This window comes from Trachemys scripta, chromosome 7 (genome assembly GCF_013100865.1).
Source record: "Trachemys scripta elegans isolate TJP31775 chromosome 7, CAS_Tse_1.0, whole genome shotgun sequence".
Lineage (NCBI taxonomy): Eukaryota > Metazoa > Chordata > Testudines > Emydidae > Trachemys > Trachemys scripta.
In genome coordinates this window covers 89,959,549-89,982,146 of record NC_048304.1, presented here as the reverse complement: position 1 = coordinate 89,982,146, position 22,598 = coordinate 89,959,549, and positions in this window count along the sequence as shown.

The window sequence follows — 22,598 nt, the reverse complement described above, 5'->3', positions numbered from 1 at the left end:
GATCAGACTGTAAGTTAAACTAAAAACTTAGCCATTCCCCTTGATCCTGTAACATTTATTCATGCAAGTAGTTCCATTGGTGTCAATGGAATCATTCACGTGAGTAATGCACTACCTGCATGAGTAAGGGGTGTAAAACTGGACCCTAACATAGGTGAGCCATTGCCCAAAGGGGAGGCAATAACACTCACTATCTGCAGCTAGGGGAGGCCAGGGTGAACCCCATCAAGAATTGAAGATAAAATAAAAATGTCAAGATACTATCAAATTATACTGTGATACTCATTGTTGGATTATCATCCTGTCAGGACAAAAATCACCTCCTTATATTTAATCCAAAAAAAAAGGGGGGGGGGGAGGACATTTCCGGTATTCATAATGTACTAAGAACCATCAAATTATGCAATTTGACAAAAGATCCACAATAATTCTCTTTATTATTGAAGTTAGTGAGTTCAGAAAGTTTAGCCGCTAGCTACAAGAAATAAAAGTAACTTGATTTCACCTTAAAGTGCATGCTTAAATCTGTTTACGGCAATGGAACTGCTCACAGGCTTAAAGGTATACATCCGATGAATAGTTGTTGGGAATGGGGCTGGATTTAAGCATTTGCTTAAGTGCCTTCCTGAACAGGGGATTTATTTCCTTGGTAGGCAGCCGTGCAAATAGAGAAAGGAGTAAAAAAGCCACACAGACACAAAATGCAAAAAGAGCATTTCTTTTTATATCTGCCTGCTGTGCTTAGTGGGCTTCCTTAACTACATCTGAGCTAAACATTATTGAAAATAGCACGGTACTGTAGTTATTTCAAGGCACAGTCTGCATTTGCTCTGTGCACTGGGTGGGCAAGAATTTTCATTACATAAATCACTTTCAGCTAGACTGTAGGCTATAAAAAGGGATTTTTTTTCCTTAGTGATTTTAGTTTTCAAAGTTCTGAAGTGTCTAGATATTGGGCAAAGTCCAAAATGTTCTTTTCACTGCACTCATTGCTCTCTCTCGCTCTCACACACATACACTCTGGTAGCAACTCCTTTACTAGAGAGTTGGACGCATACACTTCAATGTTTATATAGGACAAGCTGTACACCAAGTGAGAGAACAGCATATTAAGCTGTTGCCCCTGACGTGTATGCAGTACCAGGGGATGCAAGAGATGCCTCTTCCTGCAGCTCCAAATGGCCACTCTGTGGGTCTTAGCAGCGGAAATCAGTCTTTTCTGGTTTTCCAATTTCCACCAAAATTAATAGGGTTCTGTCTACTGATGCCTAAAACATTCCCTGACATTTTGGAGTGAATTGGATGTGGTGTTCAAATGGAGACACACTAGAATGGACAGATTGATAAATGTCATTAAGTTGACTGCAGGGCCTCAACTTTGCTCAGCCAGCAAAAGTCACCAAACACTTACCTTTATAGCCTCTTCTTTATAATTGCTTATGAAACTTTGCCAATCTTTAATGGTTCCGATAAAATTTTCCTTACTTGGTCTTTGCTTCAGGAAGATATACGATGTTTTCCCTTTTGAAAAATGTGTTAGCAAAACCAATGAAGCCATTTCCAAGCATAATGTTTGAAAAAGCAGGTAATTTTGTCCATGTTAGCCTTTTTTCTGACTCCACTTCTCCCCACCCCCCATGATTATTAATAACTATGTAGAACCTAGGGATTTTGGATCAGAAACATGCCTTAGAGCTTTGGGGGAATTAGCAGCAGATAGTTGAGGCCTTGTGTTCAAGATGGGAGGATGTATCATTACACTGAAATGGGTTTTCTTTCATGCTACAGAACAGATTGATAAAAAGGATACATTATCATCATTAAAATGGATATCACACTTGCTCACCCCCCAGAACCACCTAGAGCCATTAATTCAGAAGTAATTTCAAATACTGAATACCTAGTTATCACTTTTTGGGTAAGATATCACAATATCTGTCCACATTTTTTTAAAGAATGGCAACTAAAAGCCAGATTCAATGGTTCCATCAAAACTTCCTTGCTAGATTGTTTTTAAGATTGGAAGTAGATTTTAATGAGACTTGTTTTAATCCAAATTAGTTTCCCCCCACCATCCACCATTTTTAATATATATAAAATGGGGCAAGTTTTTAAACTTGCCTTAAATCACATTAATACACATTTTTAAGGGCAAGATTGGAGGAAGTTTTTCTGCCTGCAAAAGGATGGGCAAATTGGTATTTGCATATGCAATTTCTGTAGACAAAAATCAGAGTTTACAGAAAAAAATAGACAGACAGACAATTTCATACCAAATTCTGTTGTTACTCAGAGTAACTCTGCTGATATTAGAGATGTTGCACTGATCTGCAAAATGACTTATATTAGATTTACACCAGCATAGCTAACAGCAGAAATTGGCTCTTGAGGTCTAAATTAGTTTCCCACATTTGGGATGAAAGTGTATCAGTAGAAGAATAATACACACCATTACAAAAAACTCTGAAGCCATTGTTTCCTTCTCATGACGGCTAACAAATACCACAGGTTTTAATTTTGCTCAGTTCACATCACTAGTCTCTGACCCGAGCCAGTATTTTAGTGGTTCTCACTGTGGTTGAAATTTCACTTCATTGTATTAATTGGTATTGCTTTAGAAGGAAACATCAAATGCTGTGAAGGCTCCTTTTATATTCAAACCAAATCTTTTAATTTTCCATGGTAATTGTTAAGATGAATCATTAAACTAAGGCTGCCAGCTGTGTTCCGTTAAAATGCAAACAGCCTCCCGTGCTCAACATTCTCTAGCCGGTTTTAGTTCAGTACATTTGTGATTGGATTTTCATGAATTCGTTGGGTGATGAAGTTTGCTTTTAGGCCTCCTGTAACCATGCAAACCACACAATAAGGTTAACCACTGTAATTTGATTTAAGGGGAAAACAAAATGAGTTATGTGGAAACTAGTTTTATTGGGGATATACTGGCTAAGTTCAGTGTGGTTGTTTCTGTGTTGCTTTGATCAGAAACAAAATCTTTGAAAAGTGAAGCCACAAGAAAACTAGCCCCAAACCAAGACTATGAAATGCAAAACTATTGATTCAAGCTGAGAGTTAAACAGCCGAAATTGCCTATTTTCCACAATGGTGTAAACAGTTAGTTCAACAGTGTTGGTGCACATTTAAAGAGAAAACAAGTCTGCTATAGATCACATTTCAAAAGGGAAGAGTTCTAAACCTCAGGTGATAATATTTCAGTTCTTAAAGTGGCTGGACATAGCTCCCAAACCCCAAAGAAACCACAAATAGATTATATTGTGTAATAAGTGTAGGGTACATTCAGATTTTCATGCACTGGGTGTTAGAGCACAATTCTCACTAAAGTCATTGTTTTATTTTAAAAAGGATTTCAGCCTCATTTCTGAGTTACACATGCAATTTGGATTCAGCAATTTGATGTACATACCACTTAGTGCATTCTTTTTGATCGCAAGTAGGCCATAAACTTTATGTTAAAACTAGAACTATGTGAAAAATGGGACATATATATTTAGAAATATACACATTCTACCCTTGAATGTATGCACAGGACTTCCATTAACTTTAGTGGGAATTGCATACACTCATTCAAAGAACAGAATTTATGAAACCAGTGAAAGTTGTCTGGTGGGACAGTTTCACAAGGCATGTAGAGTTACTTGCGGCTTAGTTGTCATTTCTTGAAGTAAATGAAGTAGCTGAGCAGTAGCTCTTGCTGGCAAAATGACTTGTACCTAGAAATAGAAATGGACATAGAAAAGCCAACATTGAGAAGAAAACAGGGCAACTTATTTCCATGTAAATATCATTCAAACCCTGATTCAACAACAGCAATAGCTCCTGTGATACATTTTGTATTAATGATGCCACATACATTAGATCTCTGGCAATCTGTTTGTTACATTGTTTCAGCACATCACACAGAAGAGCGAGCAATGAGAAACATATCATGCTTGGAGAAATCCAGTGTTGCTTTGCAGTTTACACAGCACTGCAACACTCAACCTAAGTTTTTCTCAGTGAAGACAAGAGAACTACCTGGATTGGAAGTACATATACTTCAACAGCATGAATTGGGAATAGTGTACAACATATGGAGGCTGCTATGAGAAATCAGCTTGTTCTTAACATTGAAAAGTGTGGCTCAGTCAAGTGCCATGCAGAAACTGAGATTGGATTCTTAGTTCTCACTATGGGCTTCTTTTTCCTTGCTTGGGGCAAAGGGTAGTAATTTGCTACCAGACTTTATTAGTAGCAAATTATCACTTCCCTGTATGGATTCAGCTGTGCTGGTTAGTGCATTGGAAGGTAGAGGGTGTGGAGCCAAGGTCCCACCTACTCCATGCCTGCTTGCTCTGAGATAGGGGAGTTGTTGGTATGCATGCTCAGACCCAAGGTCCAGATAACCCATGAGGAAACATAGTCGAAGTTACACTAGTCTTGTATAAGCGAGAAGAAGCTGGAATAACTTGGGGAAAATGCCTGATATTGCTCAAAAGCAACCCCTCCAGACAATTAAGGAATTTTGTTAGTAGCCTGTACATTGAGTTCTAGACTGACTTAGCTGGAAGGATGCCGGTCATTATGCGGCAGGTGAACTGAATAGTAAGAATAGCTTTTTTAAAATTATGTACAGTGTTAGATGTAGACAAGGGATTAGAATTGCCAGGCATCCAGTTTTCCACCAGAATGCCCAGTCGAAAAGGGACTCTGGCGACTCTGGTTGGCACTGCCGACCCAGTTGTTAAAAGTCCAGTTGGTGGCGCGGTGGGGGCAGGAGGCTAAGGCAGGCTCCCTGCCTGCCATGGCTCCGCAAGGCTCCCGGAAGCGGCCACCAGGTCCCTGCAGCCCCTAGGTACATGGGTGGCCAGGGAGGCTCTGTGCGCTGCCCTGCCCCTAGAGCCGGCTCCGCAGCTCACATTGGCTGGGAACCACGACCAATGGGAGCTTGTGGGGTGGCACCTGCAGGGGCAGCGAGCTGAGCCTCCCTGGCCAACCATGTGCCTAGTGGCTTCAGGGACCTGGCGGCCACTTCCTGGGAGTTGTGGTAAGCACCGCCGGGATCCAGCACCCCTAACTCTCTCCCACACCCCTACCCACTGCCCCAGCCTGGAGTTCCCTCCCACACCCAAACTCCCTCCTGGAGCCCGCACCCCACACCACCACCTTGCCCCAGACTTGAGCCCCCTCCTGCACCCCAAACCCCTCATCCCTGGCCCCACCCCAGAGCCCACACCCCCAACTGGAGCCCTCACCCCCCTCCCACACCCCATCCCCCTACCCCAGCCTGGTGAAAGTGAGTGAGGGTGGGGGAGCGAGTGAAGGAGAGCTGGAGTGAATGGGGGTGGGGCCACACAGAAGTGTCAGGGCAGGGACAGGGCCTTGAGTAAGGGATGGGGCAGGGGTGTTTGATTGTAATTAGAAAGTTGGCAACCCTACAAGGGGTATGGGAAAGACTAAGAATAACCAGTCTGAAAGAAAACTATTGCTGGCTAAATGCTGCCAGTCTTCCATAATCTAGCTTGTTTTCTGGCCTTGCTCAGCATCTTAGAAAGGGGTTTAAGAATCCTTCTAAACTTGGCATGGTTTTGCTGGGAGTATACATGGAACCATAAATCTTAGTGTTGCAAGAGGTCTGCACTTCACATGACCCACAGCCATCTTGTATATGGACTTAGCATAACCTGCAGCCATCTTGTATGCTCAGCCACCATATATTGGAAATAAAAACGAGTCAGGACAATATGGCCTTGGCTCAGGCAGAACAGAATACTAGCTGCAGCATTACTAACAGGGATAGATTCAGTAAAATCAGATTCACGGGAATAGAAGGGAGTATGGACAAGCTAAGCTTAAGTTTCTGCAATTTTCTTACTGGTTGACTGTGTAAATTTTTGTTAAAAGTTGCTTTTGTTGATAAGAAGAAATGATAAGGTTTTGCTGTTGCTAGAGAAATTGTTTTAGCCCATTAAGGAGGTTATGAGTGGTTAGATTTATTGTATAGTCATGCTTTAAGTAAAATAATTGGTTACGGTATAGATAAGGACTCTCATTTTAACTATATAATGAGGGCGAAAAAAAGAGGCCTGTTGGAACTTAACTCTGGAAAACAGCTCAAGACCAAAGCTGCCAGAACTCTTATACCCTGCACAACCGTTCCGAGCAGCAGCTGGAGCCCCAGACAAAATCCAATCCGGACTGGCCATCAGGAGATGTCAGTCTGCTTTATTGGGAGTGGGGAGCATTAAGTGCTTGGTGTGTAAATTCAGTTAATTGCTAATAAAAGTACGTTAAGGATATTCACTGTGTAAAGGCTCTTTCACTGTGTAAAGGTCCCGTTAGCCTGTAGAGGTGATTGCCCCCAGAGGGGGGAGGAGAGAGTTTTAAATTTGTGTGGGTAACATTAGTAATGGAAAAGACATGTTAGATCATTAAATGCAAGATTTATCTGTATAGTTTTTTAATTTCTAGTGCTTTGCCTAGTTAGAAATCACTTTAGTAGGGTTCCGAGCATTCTCTTTGAGACTTATTTCACACTCTAATCTCTCATGCTCAGGAAGTGTTTCCTGATACTCAGTCTAAATTTTCCTTTTTTAAATGTACTTCAGGATACACAAGAGTCCATGTAACACAGCAAATAATTTCTCTCTCATTGGAGTTAATGTTCTTCAGATATTTGTATGCATCTGACGAACGCTTATGCTCCAATACATCTGTTAGTCTCTAAGATGCCACAGAACTTTGTTACTTTTTACAGATCCAGACTAACACGGCTACCCTTCTGATACAGATATTTGTAGACTCTCATGTCCTCTCATGTTACATAATTCAGGTTTTACACAAACCTACCAATACAACATGGACATACAACTTACATTCATTTTCAGTAGCCAAGATACATACCAAACAGAGAGCAAGTCTCAGTAAACTTTAGAAATTAACAGTAGGATTTCAAAGCCATATAAGGGGATGCGGTTGCCCAATTCCCATTACATTCTAATTGGGCATCAAAATCCTTTACATGGCTTTGAAAATCTCAACCTATATATTTAGGAATTGGAAATAGAAATACCATCAAAGATAAGCCCAGTTATGTACTCCCACTGAATGGAAAGATTAAAAAAAGATATTTAATTTGTATGACATGAGCTATTTGATATAAATTCATACAGTTTGTTGTTGCATTGCTTCTATGATACTCTAGACATTTGCCATTTTCTTTTCTTATTAATTTATCATTGTTGTATTATGAATTACTTATTACTAGATGATCATGAGATAGCTACTTACATATTTTAATACTACAGTAAGGTGTGATAATTAACTATTTTCTATATTTCCTGCCTATAAACATGATCTGTTTTGAAAAGGATTACAATGACTTTAGTTGCCAATACCCTTCATTTCTGTTGGTTCTACTCTGGGCTGCAACAGGATATGAGAGAAGAGAAACAGAACTGGAAAAAAAAATAAAGAAAAAAGGGCAAGGAGGTAAAAGATAGTTGAGGTCAGACAGTACTTTCTGTGAACTATTTTCTCTCTCTGTATTCCTGGAAGGCATAGTCAGTCATCTGCTGCTAGTTTTTATTTCCATTGCTACCCCCTAGAATATCCTCCTGTTTGTACTTGTTTGGTGGTGGCACTGTGTGTTTGTATAAGAGGTTTTAGGGGACATAAGTTGCGCTACCAACTAGCAATTTGGGTGTGTAGGTTAAAATTAACTGTTATAGTTGGTTATTTTATAGGCCCAAAATATGGTTGTTAAAACCACAGCATTCACCATATGAGTTTTCTCTATCCAAACCATAAAATGTCTGTGATACATACACTGGATCCAGACCTACCTCCTGCCATGAAACAGTCCTCCGATAATGTTCACTTCAGTCAGTCTTCTAAACTTAGGCCTGGTCTACACAGGGATGGGGGGGAGGGAAGAAGGGAGATACGCAAGTTCAGCTACGTGAATAATGTAGCTGAAGTCAACATACTTAGATCTACTTACCGTGGTGTCTTCACTGTGGTAAGTCGACAGCTGATGCTCTCCCGTCAACTCTGCTTGCACCTCTTTCCCTGGTGGAGTACCAGAGTCAACGGGAGAGCGCTCAGTGGTCGATTTATCGCGACTAGACTAGACACGATAAATCAACCCCTGCTGGATCGATTGCTGCCTGTCGATCCAGTGGGTAATGTAGACAAGCCCTTAGGAAATCTCTTGTTTTCCTCAGACATTATATTGCCTGTCTTTGGTTAGCCGTGTGCTATGGTTATAAAGTTTACAGAACTTTAAAGCACCTGAAAAAGGGATACTTCTTTACAAGTATTTAAAATTTATGAACAAAGTAAGCCTTCAGTGGTAACATGTAGGATATGAACATATTTTTAGTCACGCCTTACTGCTTTTTAATATGATTCAATTCCCTGCCAAACATTTTCTCAGGCAGTTACTATAATTCCTCTGCATTCCCTTAGGTTTCCACACCTGGCTATTTTCAGAATGGTAACTTAAAATAATAAATACATTTAGCTTTTAGGAGATTGAAGCTTAGTAAGTAGCCCAAAGGGTACGCTTCCTCTTCTCTGTAAGAGCACAACATGTAGCCTTCCAACATAATTATTGTAAAAACAAATATCTTTAAGAATACTTCTTGAGGAAATTTATACTTTTTTTTTAAACACAAAACCATAAAGTTTAGAGAACTCTCAGAACCAATTATTTTTTAAAAGAAACCACACAAGAAACAATTAAACAAAAAAATTAATATAACTAGCATATGATTTTTTATAGATAGGGACAATTAAATTCTAAATGTAAAAGTGTTCTAAAGTAAGATACAATCATCTCTATTTAAAACTGAGATTATATGCAATAGTATATGAGGATCAGATCTACAGTTTTATATTATCTGAGACGCCTAAAAAAAACCAAAATGATTGTCTAAATTTCAAAATTAAAGAAGCCATCTGTGCAGAATCTGTGGTAAGTTGAATACTTCTAAACACAGATCTGAATAGATACAGCTGTAGAGCTGATGCTGGAGTGCTTACACACAGCTATACTAACTATTCTTCCAACTGTTAGAGCTGTGCAATTAAATCAATATTCTGTGGACAAAAGGATTCTGCTTTTTTATCAAATATATATAACAAGGCAACCATTTACTTTTGTTGTGGTGTAATTTTTCTAATTTCAACATTAGCAACAGATTTGGGTTGGTTTTTTTTTTTAAATGATAGAGGTCATATGTAGGAACAACTGAAGTAATGCATAGTAATACTCAGCACTTAATATAACACTGCACTGTCAAGTTTCATACTTATTAATCCTCCCGGTACCCATGTGAAGAAAGCAAACGTGTGTCATCCCTATTTCTATAGATGGGTATGTAATACTTTTCAGGAGCATCCCTGATATCCAGGAGTGGAAGATTCTATTTATTCCACCCTCCTCAGACCAATGGGCCCTGAGTTTTTTGTTTCTTCTCTTCTCCTGTTACAGAGTGCTGCAGAGGGAGCTGCATCTGCTTCTGCCGCTGGAAACCAATCATCTGTAGCTAAGTCCCTTCCTCTGAACATTCAGACTATCTCAACTCCAGGTACATATCTGGACAGTCCCAGTCACATGCAGACATGCTAGAAAGACATGTCAGGCTCCAAAACCAGTAACAACTCCTCCTCTCGGGCCTGGTTATCACAGCCTCCAGGTATGGAAGACCTGTGTGGTCCTTATCTGCTCCCAGCTCAGTGTTGCAGGCAAACATGTACTTTGCCATTTTTCTTCACTGCTGTTTCTTGGTTGGTGCTTGTGGGAGCTGCTTTTAATAGGCGTTAAAGTAGCAGAAAGAGGTACAGGTACATTACAGTAGAATCTATTCACTTGCTGTTTGAGCCAAGCTTGCAAGGAAGGCAGCGCCTCACATCACTCGGACCAATTGGGAATCTGCATTGATTGACCTGATGCAGGAATACACCTCTGAGAAGCTATTGAGACTAAAAAAGGGAAGCAGTTTGCATCTCTCCAACCCTGGGAGGTGGCTTAGCCCCTGCCCTGGATAGATCAACCCCCAAAGTTGCCCTAAGTTACACTCTAGCAGCAACTATCCCCCAGGTCTCTAAGAGTGGGCCAGCACCCTTGATAAAAGGCTCCTTTATTTCATTTATTTATTTTCATTTCTTTGTTATCCTTCTGGCATTCCAAAGCATTAAGAAATAATAATTTGATAAATAACTAATTATAGAATGATTCATAAGCATATTTAAATTACATCTCAGTAATACTTTATCAGAGTAATTTCATATTATTTTCTTCAGTTGTCAATCCCAGCAGCACCACCTATTGTTGAATTCCCAACAACATTCTTGAATAGAATTTGAATGTGCCAGTTTTCATATTAGAAACAGCACAGATTGTAGTACTCTTCCATCTCCTTCAGCAGTGACATAGCATCCAGTGGTGAGGCTTTGTAATGCTATGCCATCTTTTACAGGATATGCAACAGCTAGATCTTAACCCATGGGATTCAAAATATATCCTGAGAAATTTTTTTGACAACATAGTAAATCTATGAGCAAAGCATAAGTATTCTACTTCTAGCAAATTAACATTTCTATGCATCAATACAGGAGTCTAAGCTTCAATGTCATCCTGGTTAAAGAGAAAAGTTTTCTGCTCTATCTTTAGTGGGATATAGATGCATATTTAGTGGGATGTGTGTTCACCATTACTGACAGAAGGATGAAAGTTCATCCTGATAGGAGCAAAGAGTTCCACAGATGGGTACCCTACCTCTAGGTGTCTTTGTCACCAGTTCTGATTACATTTGTTCTCAGCCTCTCTCATCATAATAGTCTCTGGATGGTTCAGAAAGAGAAATGGTCCTCCATATATTTGGGCTTTTGCCTATTGTGGGCTTTGAAGATGAGGGTTGTGAATGGGATCTGAATTTGAATGGGGACCAAGTGCAGTTAGCAGAGTACCAATATGATGTGATGCATCACACACTATAGTGAAAAACAATAAAACTGAGTTATGCCAGCCATATCATGCTAACATCTGAAAGAAAAATACACAATTCTTAAACCTTGTTTTTAATAAAACTGTATTTTGAGTGGAACTGGCTATTCGAATGACTTCTTTCCCTGTTGTGTGGAAATGTGATTGTATCTATTTCATATACACAAAGTTATGTAAAACATGATCCTGGTTAAGATATTCAGTTCTATTATTCATACCTAATTTGTCTTTGTGAAATATTTTAACTATAATGCATCACAACAAAGTAGCTTAATTTAGTTTGATTGCATTTTTAATTTGGTCACTCCCTCTACTGGTTGCTTTGTCTTATGGTTTAACTGTTTTGGTTAAATGATACCCTATTTGTAATACAGTCACTCCTAGAGGACACAAATACAGCACTTTTTATGTTCAATGTTAAGGTTTTAGCAATGTATGTTCCAACACAATCTGCTTGGGTACTTGCAAAGGTTGCAGTGCTATGCCAATTAATCTCCTCCCAGCCACAAGGCTATGATCACCATGTAGGCTGTCACTGCATCATCCTAATATATAGGCATATAAGTAGGCAGCTTCTGTGCTCCAAATATGTTTGATGGGGCAAGTTTTCCAAACATAGCAACATGTAAAACAGAATCTTATTTTCACTTTTACTCTCCACCTATAGGTCACAGAATGCCATTATGCTAATCCAATTTCAAAATGGGATTAATTTTAAAAAATTAGCTTCTGGGGCTGTGTAATTGCTGTTTTATATGAATCTGAAAATGGAGCAGATGACACTGGAGGATACATTCCAATAGATTCTGCCCAGTTTTAGTTGAAGGGGTGAAGTTGGTGAGGTCACAATCAGTTTCTGTAACCTATTTGATTTTCACTTGAATAAATCCACCTGATACAGAGTCCTGTTTTGTAAGCTTTAAACCTACTCCTACTCAGCACTTCTGAGAGTGGGTCTGAGGAGGAAGACACTACCATGGTGTATCCTAGAATGGAGACGAGATTTTGGTCTCGATCAGCTGAACCAAGGGAGAGCACCACTTCTTCAGCCCTACACCCCATGGCAGGAGTATTTAGACCCATTGCTGGCACACCCATGCCACCAATGAGACCACCCTGCGATGACACATCTAGGTTACTGGACAGTGGAGACCTATAGGTGGAAGGGGTCCTGGATGCCTTGGAATCAGAGATGTAAGGTCCTATGCCTGTAGCTGAGGGATCCTCAAAGAAACCATCACTTGCCCAAGAAGCTGTCCCCTCCGCCCCTGCATTACACCCTCTCAATAGGCGGGACAGGGTTATAAGGTCAGTAAGCTGGTTAATTTATGATGCACCTGGGGTGGCTAGTGAAGAACCAATACATTTAGTTCATAGGCTTATGGAAGCCATAGTTGGTTTCCTGAGGCCCTTTGAGGGAAAATAATGAATTTAGTATAATATGGAGTGCGATTTGTTGGGATGACAAATTCTCAGCTTGGGGGAGGATGTAAGCAGAGTCTGAATGAGCTCTCCCATGACATCTAGTGGTGAGCTGTGGAAAAGGACTTCAGGAGCTAATCTCGTTTTCATGGGCACACCTACCCTACCTAGGTGCTCAGCATGATGGGATTGCTTGCCCAAATGATCACTTGTGGCTGCTGTTGGATCCCCAGTCTCCTTGTTATTGGGGCAGGAGTAATAAAGGGTTGTTATCCTTGGTGTGAATCAAGGGCAACAGAACTATACCTGTCATACCCCGATGGAGGGAGTCACCCTCAACTGAACTGCACTCGCTAGGCAGGGGACATGAGTTCCAAAGCCCAATGAGTTGACAGAGGCTGGGGACTGGTACTTGTACCTGGTGGTGTGGACCCTGTTTAAGTGTCCTAGACACCATTTGACCCCTTCTCTCTCCACAGCATAATAAAAGACTCATTTAGACTCAATTAAGAGTCCTGTTATGTGCTGCAGAGCTGAAATCACTGATAGCTGGGTCTAAGTATTAGACCTACTTTAGGACAATGTCTCTATTGCAAGAGACTGCCCAGTGTGCACCAACAGTGAGGTTCCCCCACTAACAGCTGAAATCACTGAGAGCTGTGTTAAGTGGTGGGCCCTGAAGACATCTTGGCAAGTGGCCAGCAGCGTGGCTGGTGGAGAAGGCCAGAGCAGAACCCCGCAGAGAGGCATGCCAATGAGTGAGTGACCCAAGCAGCAGAACATGTAAGGTGCCTCCTTACTCCCCACCTCCCTCCACCCAGCGTGGGAGGTGAACTCTGCAGATGAACCTCTGAAGTCTATGGCTGCACTGGCCAAGGACAGCAACTGTGAGTGGGGTGCAGAGAAGGGACGGGCACATTAAAGAAACTTAAAAGCCTGAGGGGAAAGGACACGGTCCAACTTACTTGGGGGTTAGTCTTTTGCTCATGGTTTAGGTTTATGAACCTTAGTTGTGGTGTTTTCCCGAATTAATGCTGAGTTACTTTCCTCCTTTTATTAAAAGTTTTTGCTAGACTAAGACTCTGTGCTTGCGAGAGGGGAAGTATTGCCTCTTAAAGGCACCCAGGGGGAGGTGTGTAATTGTCTCAGGTCACTGGTTGGGTGCTTGAGCCGTTTTTGTGTTGTATTGGTGAAAAAGGAACCCCTAGATACTGAACCCGGGCCTTGTTGCTGCTGGCTCCACCTGGCAGAAGGCTTACATTAGGATTGAAAAGTGTTCCATGTCATAAAGTAAGTAGTAAAAATCTAGACAAAGAATAAGTAAATTTAATCGTGGTACATATTGCTGAGGATTAATAAAGATAGCATATATCACAAAAACAACCAAAGAAAACCTCCTGAAAATGCTTTTGTACCAATAAGTATACAGAACTGTATTTAGTGAAGGTAAAAATTAATCTAGCTAGTGATGCCAGACTAAGAAGGAGAAAGCACCTATATCAATCTGCTAGTATATGAGAAGGAAGTATTAGTTTCTGTTTAAATATCCGTTTAAACAGAATCAGCAGCATTATTTATTGCTATTATTTTAATTGATTGATTGAATTGTTTTCTTTCTGGTGCCCAATAAATCATTAACAAGACAAAACCTTCACATATCAGAGACCACAAGTTCTTCCAAGAGGGACATGAGTTGAGTGACGACCCTGTTCTTCAGAAAGTTCCCTAAGATTGCTCATTTTAAGCCACAGGCCAGGCCTTATTTATGGTGTGTGCAGGCAGACAACATTTAGCATTCACAGACTCAGCATCTCTCAAAAGTTTCTCTTGAAACTGTGAACTTAATAACTGTTGTCTTAAATTACTGTTGGAAGCTTCCATCTAGGCTATCTTAGGTTTTTCTAAGGTGCCTGTCACTATAGTATCATGGTCATACAACAATTAAGGTAACCCTGCATGTGCCGTAAATGGCAATAGTCAAATAGCCTTCCTATTCCTGATGTGAATGTTTTTTTCTTCTCTTCCTTCCCTCCATTTCTTCATCCTGTCTTCTGTCCTTACATTTCTTCTCACATTGTGGGTTGGTCTGAAGAGGTCATTGCCAAAGAATGGCTTTATCAAAGAGGTGGATTGTGCATTTAGACCTTAACATGGTTAGATTCAGTTTAATGTTGTCTGGAAGTTAGTTCCACATCTGGGGTCCTCCCACTGAAAATAATTTGCCTCCAGCACATAGTCTTATCTTAGGCCAGGCTTGTTTGCAGCTTGGATGTGGAGTACAACCATCTTGGAGGGTCATGACTCATGAATGGACTGACTGTCTCAGGTAGCTTTACCCCAAGCCCCAAGTGTCTTGTACATTAGGACAGGGGTGTTAAATTCAATCGAGAAAGTGACAGTTTGAAAGTTAAAACATTTGGAAAGTTTTAAATGGGTGAGTGTAAATTTAAGTACAAGAGCTAGGCTGTTCAATAAGCATCAGAAAACACCCAAACAGCCATGGCCAACTATAAATCTTCCTTCTCTTCTTCAACTATCCCTCGATGGGAGGAGGATGTCTGCCAAGGGGGTTCATTGGTGAGTTTTTAAGTGGCTGAGGAGCCCAATTCGTGCCCTGCAGATTTTCCCACAGAAGTGACAGGTGTAATCTTGCAGGAGACAGTTGTTGGCTGAACTGTTGTGTCCTTTCTTTCCCCTTTTGTCACTTCTCTCTCTCATGAAGATGTCTATTTTCCTCTAAGTGAGTTGTGGCTTGGTGTATGGTGTGGTGCCACTGTAAAAATACTCTGTCCATATCCTTGTGTGAGTGGGTGGTGGGAGAGTGATAGACTAGAATTTCTTGTAGGAATAGAAAGCACTCACATGCTCCAGGGTTTCACTATACATGATGTGTGCCTTGGGATTCATTTTAATATTGAAACCTAAGATATCAATAGCAACTAGTGAAAAGGTTACCAGGTTCCTTTTGTGCCTGAATGCTTAATCAATCTCTAAAACTAAGACTCAAGTCTAATGTTGGACTGGATCATGTTTTTGTCCCCTGAAGAAGATTCATTGTTCCCCACAGGAAACTTCGCACTGAAGGTAAGTGTTAAGAAATATTTTTTCACTTAAAAAAACATCCATTTGGGGTTTGTTTTGAAAGATACCTCAGAATTCTAAGTGGTAATTTCATAAAAAATTATTTGCCAATCCCACACAGGACATAATTAACCCATCAATCTTTAATTTCTCCCTACCTTTCTAGGGCACAACAAGCTTCTGCTGCACTTTTAAAATAAGAATCCACACCTCTAAGCTATGTCACCAGTTGACTGCAATCACTCTGATTCATGACACACAAGAAAGCTGCATTATGGGACTGATCCTGCTCTCACTGACTTCAATGGTGGAAGATGAGTGCCTTGATTCTCTCCTTTAACAGGATTCAACCTTTTGCCATTGTCAGGTGCACTGTCACATGCTATGTCTGATCTTTGAAACATCTTTTCATAACAGAGGTGCAACAACATAAGTAAAATTGGTGGCGGGGGCAGAATGACATTAAGTTAATATGCATGAGTCCTGCTACTAAATTGTATGGTACATGTATAACAAAGCAAAAAACTGAGGGAGACATGTCCCTCCATCTTCCTCCTCCCTCTCCTCCAAGTGGTGCCAGCTAAGTGAAATGGACATGAGATTATGGAGAATCTGTACAGACTACTATGAGTGACAATTCAAGCAGTCAGAGTTTTGCCTGTTGGGAGAGCCCCCTGAACCGAACATGAAGACCATAAATCATAAATGAAGGCTGAGACAGGAAAGGCATAGGATCTTAAGAAGCCATGGACTAGGTTGTGAAGGACCCACAAAAAACATTACTGATGCATTAAGTTCCAATGAGAAGGGCTGACTTAAAAGGTAACTGAACTCATTTTTACCCAGACTATAAAAAAACCCACCAAAGTTCTGCGAATTTCAGATTAAAAAGAAAATCAGAATCTATTTGGGTTCTCTTGACTGCTTTAGAAGCTTTTGTGCCTGCTACTAAGTTCTTTGCAATATTTGCATCTACATAAGTGGAAGCTGGAGTTTAAGGCTAATTGTACAAAAAGTATTTTCCAGATATATCACGATTTTAGTAACACCTTTACCTTCTGATAAACCACTATCAAAATTTACAATTCAGACTTGGTATAAACAGATGCATCTCCATTAACTATTCACATCAAGTCTGAATTCGCCCCACTGTGTTTCATGGTTCTCGATATTTCTCATCTCTTGCAAATAGCTGACTATTCTGTTTTGTTGCACATTTAGTAGTACAAAGCACATAGAAATGGGACTTTCATTTTATGCCATTTGCAAAATACACCTGTACTATTTTATTTCTCAAGCATATTCTGAGGTTTAAAAATGCTACAGAAATACCATGTAAAGAATAGACAAAATCTTAAGAGCCTCACTCAAGAAAACAATATGTAATAAAAACTTTAAGACTTGCGAGAACACACTGCTACCATACAGGTTCCATGAGCTGTGAAAATGTAGTTTAATAAATTTTGATGACTGGCTAGCCATACTGTGTTTATTCAAAGAAGCACTTATAAAGAACACCTAAATAGGAGACTGATTGACAAGTAGCATTAGAAATCTTGAAGCAAGTTAGCAATTATATCTAAAAAGATTATAAAAGGGAAGACACTGTACAGTTTTTACAGCCCTTGCTGTAAAAGGGCATAAAGGCATTACTTGACAGCTTTGGTGAAGTGGGGAACAGCAGCCTATAGGCTCAAGCACCATGAGATGTCTTTTCAATAGAGGTTCTGACTGGTGGAGCCTACTGAATTCCATGACTGGCCCAAGCATGATATTTAAGGCCGAGGGAAAACATCTAGAGCCTGTCTGTGCAACAGGGTGGATCCCTGGCTTACTGCTGCAAACAGACCCTGATGCCCACCCTGAGCTCCAAAAGTTTAATTATGCCTCAGAAATCCCATGGTAACTTACTCCTGATATCTAGCCTCTCTCCTGGTCCTGGTCCTCTGCTCCCGACTCCTCACACTGCCTCAGTTCTTGGTCCCCTGCTCCACTCCTGACTCCTGGCCCTGCCTCTGTCCCACAAACCTTAGTTTGGCTGATGCACTTCGCTCTTCCCTGGTGGGGCTCATTGACCTCAAATTCAACCTAATCCTAAAGCTGATGCTCCTGATTTTGACCCTCTCAACTGTACTTGGACCAAGTCCTCTCCACTGAAGGCCCTGGCCTCGACCCGCACCCTGTAAAAGTCAGGGTCCTGAAGATACCAACATTCCTGCATCATCTGGAGGTTTTGCATTGTTCTGAACAACTAAGGAATTCAGAAATCTTGAACCTCATTTTCAGAAGTGCTGAGAATCCATAACTCAGTGGAAATAAATAAAAGCTGTGAGAAGACAGGCTGAAATCACCTCTAAAGCCATCCTTGTTAAAGTAAAAATAAATTATACACTTCATTATTTTTCAGAGAAAGGAACTGTCCGATCTTGCTAAGAATTGTCAGATGGGCTTCCACAGTTGTAAGAAATTTTAGGCTCTTCCTCCTCTGCTCCCAACTGCATCCTGTAATTTTCAGTTCTGGTTACTGATGCTCTAAATCTGGTCAGCATAACAATTTATTACACACTTATCAGTGACTCATCCACATACTTAAAGATCTCAAGTATGAATCATGTCTGTCGAATTCTTATTATAGTCTATAAAGGCTGGCTTACATCGATGTACTATAGAACACAGTGAGCAAATAAGGGAGACTTTGATGTTGAAGAATTGCCTAGTTGCCTGAGCTTTCTGGAGAGGATTTAACTTATAGGTAAAATCTTTGTTTTCAGTATCACATCTCCCCATTTTAAAAAGTGCTTCAGTTTTACAGAGTTAATAAAAAGGATGATCTAATAAAATGTTCAATATTAAATGTACTGTTTAGAATATATTGTTATAGCTCTTATGATAGTTTGACAAACCTACTTGGAGGAAGAAATATCATTGCTGCTGCTGCCCGCAGCCTATATGTATAAATTGACCTAAATCTACTCTTTCAATGTCAGATGACAAAATCAAAATGAGAGTGGGTTGGCAGCATAAATATAAGCTATATATTAAAAGATTTAGCATGGAAACTCTGCCTTCTAAAGTCAGAATTCCGAACACAGAAACCACACAAAACTAATGCTAATTGATATCACATGTTCTTTATCAAAGCTTCCTCAAGAAAAGCAGCTTAAGGGAAAATCCATAAATGTGTCTTGACCACAGTCTACCAATCTTTTTCCATATTGGAGCCTTTAGCTAATTTGTTGGTTTAATTATCATAGGCACAGGAAAGTTTGCAAAAGTGATAATCTTGCATTCTTTGATGGCTGATTATATAAAGTAGTCTTTATGAAGTAAAAATAAACCTTGACCCTTAAGTATAATATCTGAACTCTAAAAATTAGTTTCTCTCTAAATCTGGAAGCATAGTCTTCTACTACTACTATTGTCTGTGAACTAAAAGCAGAAAAAATAATAAACACTGAAGTTCTGAAATCAATGATAGACAAGTTTAGCTGCTGCCTATGGAAATTTTGGATAAATTGGCCAAATTGGATAAATGGGGTTTTAGCCTCTGTCATCTCAGGGAATATGGAGGGTTGTTAGGTAATTGCTTCTACTGTGCCATTTACATATGTTTAATTGGATAGGAAGTATGAACTATTGCAATATTCTGAAGGTATTAGCAGAAGGTCAAACAGAAAAGAGTTGTAGAGGGAGGAGGAAGAAATAATTGAAGAGACAGAAGAGGATTACGAAAGTCTTTAAGGAGTCTGCATCTGGCAAGACATAAAATAGGTCAAGAAGCAAAAAAATGGGAGGTCAGTCACTTTTACTAGAATACTCCACCCCCAAAATATTCCCACGTATATACAAAACCCCCAGAAAAATCTTACATTAACAACCAGTAACTGTCCCACGCCAGCTATTGATATTACCAAGCATGGTAATGATTTGGAATTTTATGCTAGGAATAAACACTAAGTTATTTATGCTGCACAACAATTAACCAAGGAAGATGAAGTGTATATCTGAAGGCACCATTGCTGAAATGCTCTTTAGAAAAGCAATATTGGCTAGAATGAGAACATTACACGAAAACTGATAATCTATGGTCAAATGATTTTATATCCATCATGGCTCATTTGAGAATATTCTGGTCTATCACCTCTGCCTCCTCCAACTTTTCCAACTCCTCCAAACCAAACTGTCCTTAGGAAATAGATCTTTGCTGCAAAATTATTCCTTAGAAAAAGTATAACATGGCAACTAAGCATTGCTAGCACCATTAGTGCCTCAGGGGACTGTACCACTCCTCTTAAGACAACGAGAACTGGCGGTGACTGGAGCATGAGAACAAGATAAGTTAAAGACACTATTTATTTGGGGAGTGTTAGGAAATTTTAATTAGTGAATATATATCTATAATTTCACTGTAATTTAAGACACTGAAGTTGCTTCTTTTGGACTGATGTGTCAACCTAGGCCACAGTAAAGTACATACAATTGTTCATTTAGCATTTTAATTTTTAAAAATATTGGTATAACTTTTTCTATTTGTTTCTGTGATGTTGTCTGATTAAAATATGATCATATAGTTCATTGTTGCAACCGCTGATCTATTTGCAACAAATCTTGTACAAAATGTGGCATGCAAGATGTGTATGAAAAGGTTATGATTTGCTGGTTATGATTATGTTATTTGTATGCATGTATCATTTTTATATTTGAAGTTGAGTATTGGCTTTATACCTGTATTTCAAATGTTTGCTCCTGGGTAATGCCCACAAGACAGTTAGCCAGAACATCTTGGAGGGACTATTCAAAATGAGTAGCCCATCAAAAGGACACAACTCAAAATGGACCATGGAAGACACCCATCTAAACTGAATAGACTTTCCTGTAGACGTTCAACCTGAAGTACTGGTAATGGTTTCCTTCAATGACTAGGCGAAATCAGGTATGGACATGTGACTTGCCCATGTGACTCCAAACTCCCATCTTTTACCTGTAATTTTCCACTAGCTGTGCTGAGGACTTTTTTTGAAACAATAGGTTTCCCACTACATGGCAGAAGCTATAAAAGGCCCTGGAAACACCCCCATTTTGCTTCTTTCCTCCTCAAACCTCTGAACTATGGACTTATACTAATGGGAGCATTGTAACCAAGGGACTGAGGTCCTTCCAATGATTTGGAAGCAGCCAGAGACTTGACTTAAGCCAGCAGTTTATTCCATCACTGCTACCGTACAAGCCTGAACCAAGAACTTTGCATTTATTGTATGTGTTTAATTCCTTTAACCAATTTAAACTCTCACCTTTCTTTTTATAAATAAACATTTAGATTTTAGATACTAAAGGATTGGCATCAGTGAGATTTTTGGGTAAGATTGGAGTTCTAAACTGACCTGGGTGTGTGTGGTTGGTTCTTTGGGATCAAAACCTCTTATTTGATGAGACAGGTTATAAAGAACCACTCATCTTTAAGTCTAGTGTTTTGGGGGATGATACAAGGATTGGAATACCTAAGAAAACTGTTTTTATGACTTCTTGTTAGCCAGTATGGTGAAACAGAAGTTTACTTTTGTTGCTGGTTTGGTATATCTCATGGGAGAATAACCTCCAGTTTTGGGGTGTATCTGCCCTACTTCTCAGCAGTTTGTCCTGAATTTGGTATATTCAGTTGTGACCCACAAGGCACAGTTACAGTTCCTTTTATAGAAATAGAAGAAAACTGGCCCATAATAATGATCAATTAAAATAAAACTGTAGAGTTAATTATTTTATTTATATTGTATTATGTTCAGATTATTCTTAAATGGTGTTTCTCTGGCACAATAGACACTACTTAGGCACTGATTAGGCTGCTCTGAAGCCTAACAGAATGGAGGGTTGGGAGTCTAATAGAACTGAGCGCACCCGAGCATTGTCTTGACTACTCTCAGGCCTACTGCTAGTCCTGTGTGAAGGAGAAGGCAATGATCACATTACACCATTTCTCCAGTCCCTTTTGATCTTGTGGGGAACCAGAGGATGTTCAACACATGATGCATTTATGGCAGCTTCCAGGCTGCTGTAGCTTATGAAGATTTGGAGTGGCTCTGTATTCTGTCCTGCTCTTGAGGATGGCCCCTGTGCAGAGAGGAAGAGGCTAGTAGGAGGTGGTGTAGAGCTAGCTCTACTCCTCAGCTGCTCCTTTAGGGAATCTTTAAATCCACTTTGCCTGCCAGAGTAGTGCAAAAAGGCAATATCTGACCGTAGTGTTTTCCAGATATCTTAATGCGTGTTAGCAAGACCTCTTTTCTCTAGCACAAATGGACCTCTACTTATGTGTATAACATCTGTTCATTTGATATCAGGATGCAAAAACTATCAGATTCATGGTATATAATGGACAGCTTTAAAAACAGTTTGCCTTTATAAATAATGTTATCACAGTCTTACCAAAATTTTCCTTAGTTTAAAGAATATTGAAATATGTTTAGTCATCTCAGTCAATGTAAAAAGTTTTTAGGGGGAGCACTGTGTAGCACTAAATTAGAAAGTTACAGTTAACTGTTCCTAATCAATTACATGGGGACTGATTTGGGTTATTTCTTGATGGGAAGAAAATTAGTGAGATTCATAAGTCTAAAACCAAGCAGAGTCTGATAGGACTGGATATACTTTACCACTACAACAAGGTAAAAGGGCCTTGAAGTAGGTGTAAATGTAATTTAAATAAAAGAACATTTAGGTAATATTGTAATGTTACCTACTTACAAAGGCAACACTGGAATGCTTTTAATGCAGAAATTTATACTCACTTTATAGACCCCTTACACTCCCAGCATAGAAGAATAGGGCCATAAAGGTAAATGAGGATCAAGCCCTAGAAAGAGATATTTTTTTTTAAACTCATACATACAAATTTAGAGTGACTGTTATTGTGATAGACTGCTATTGCAAGCTTTCCAGACACATTAATTATTTTCTGAGAGCTACATATGCTTTATGCATAGTAAACATTATCAATGTTATGGGTTGGACTCCCCAACTAAGGTTAGCCAGATAAGAGGATTTGTCCAATTTGCACTTGGATTTCCAAAGGTGTTTATATGCAAACAATATGTAT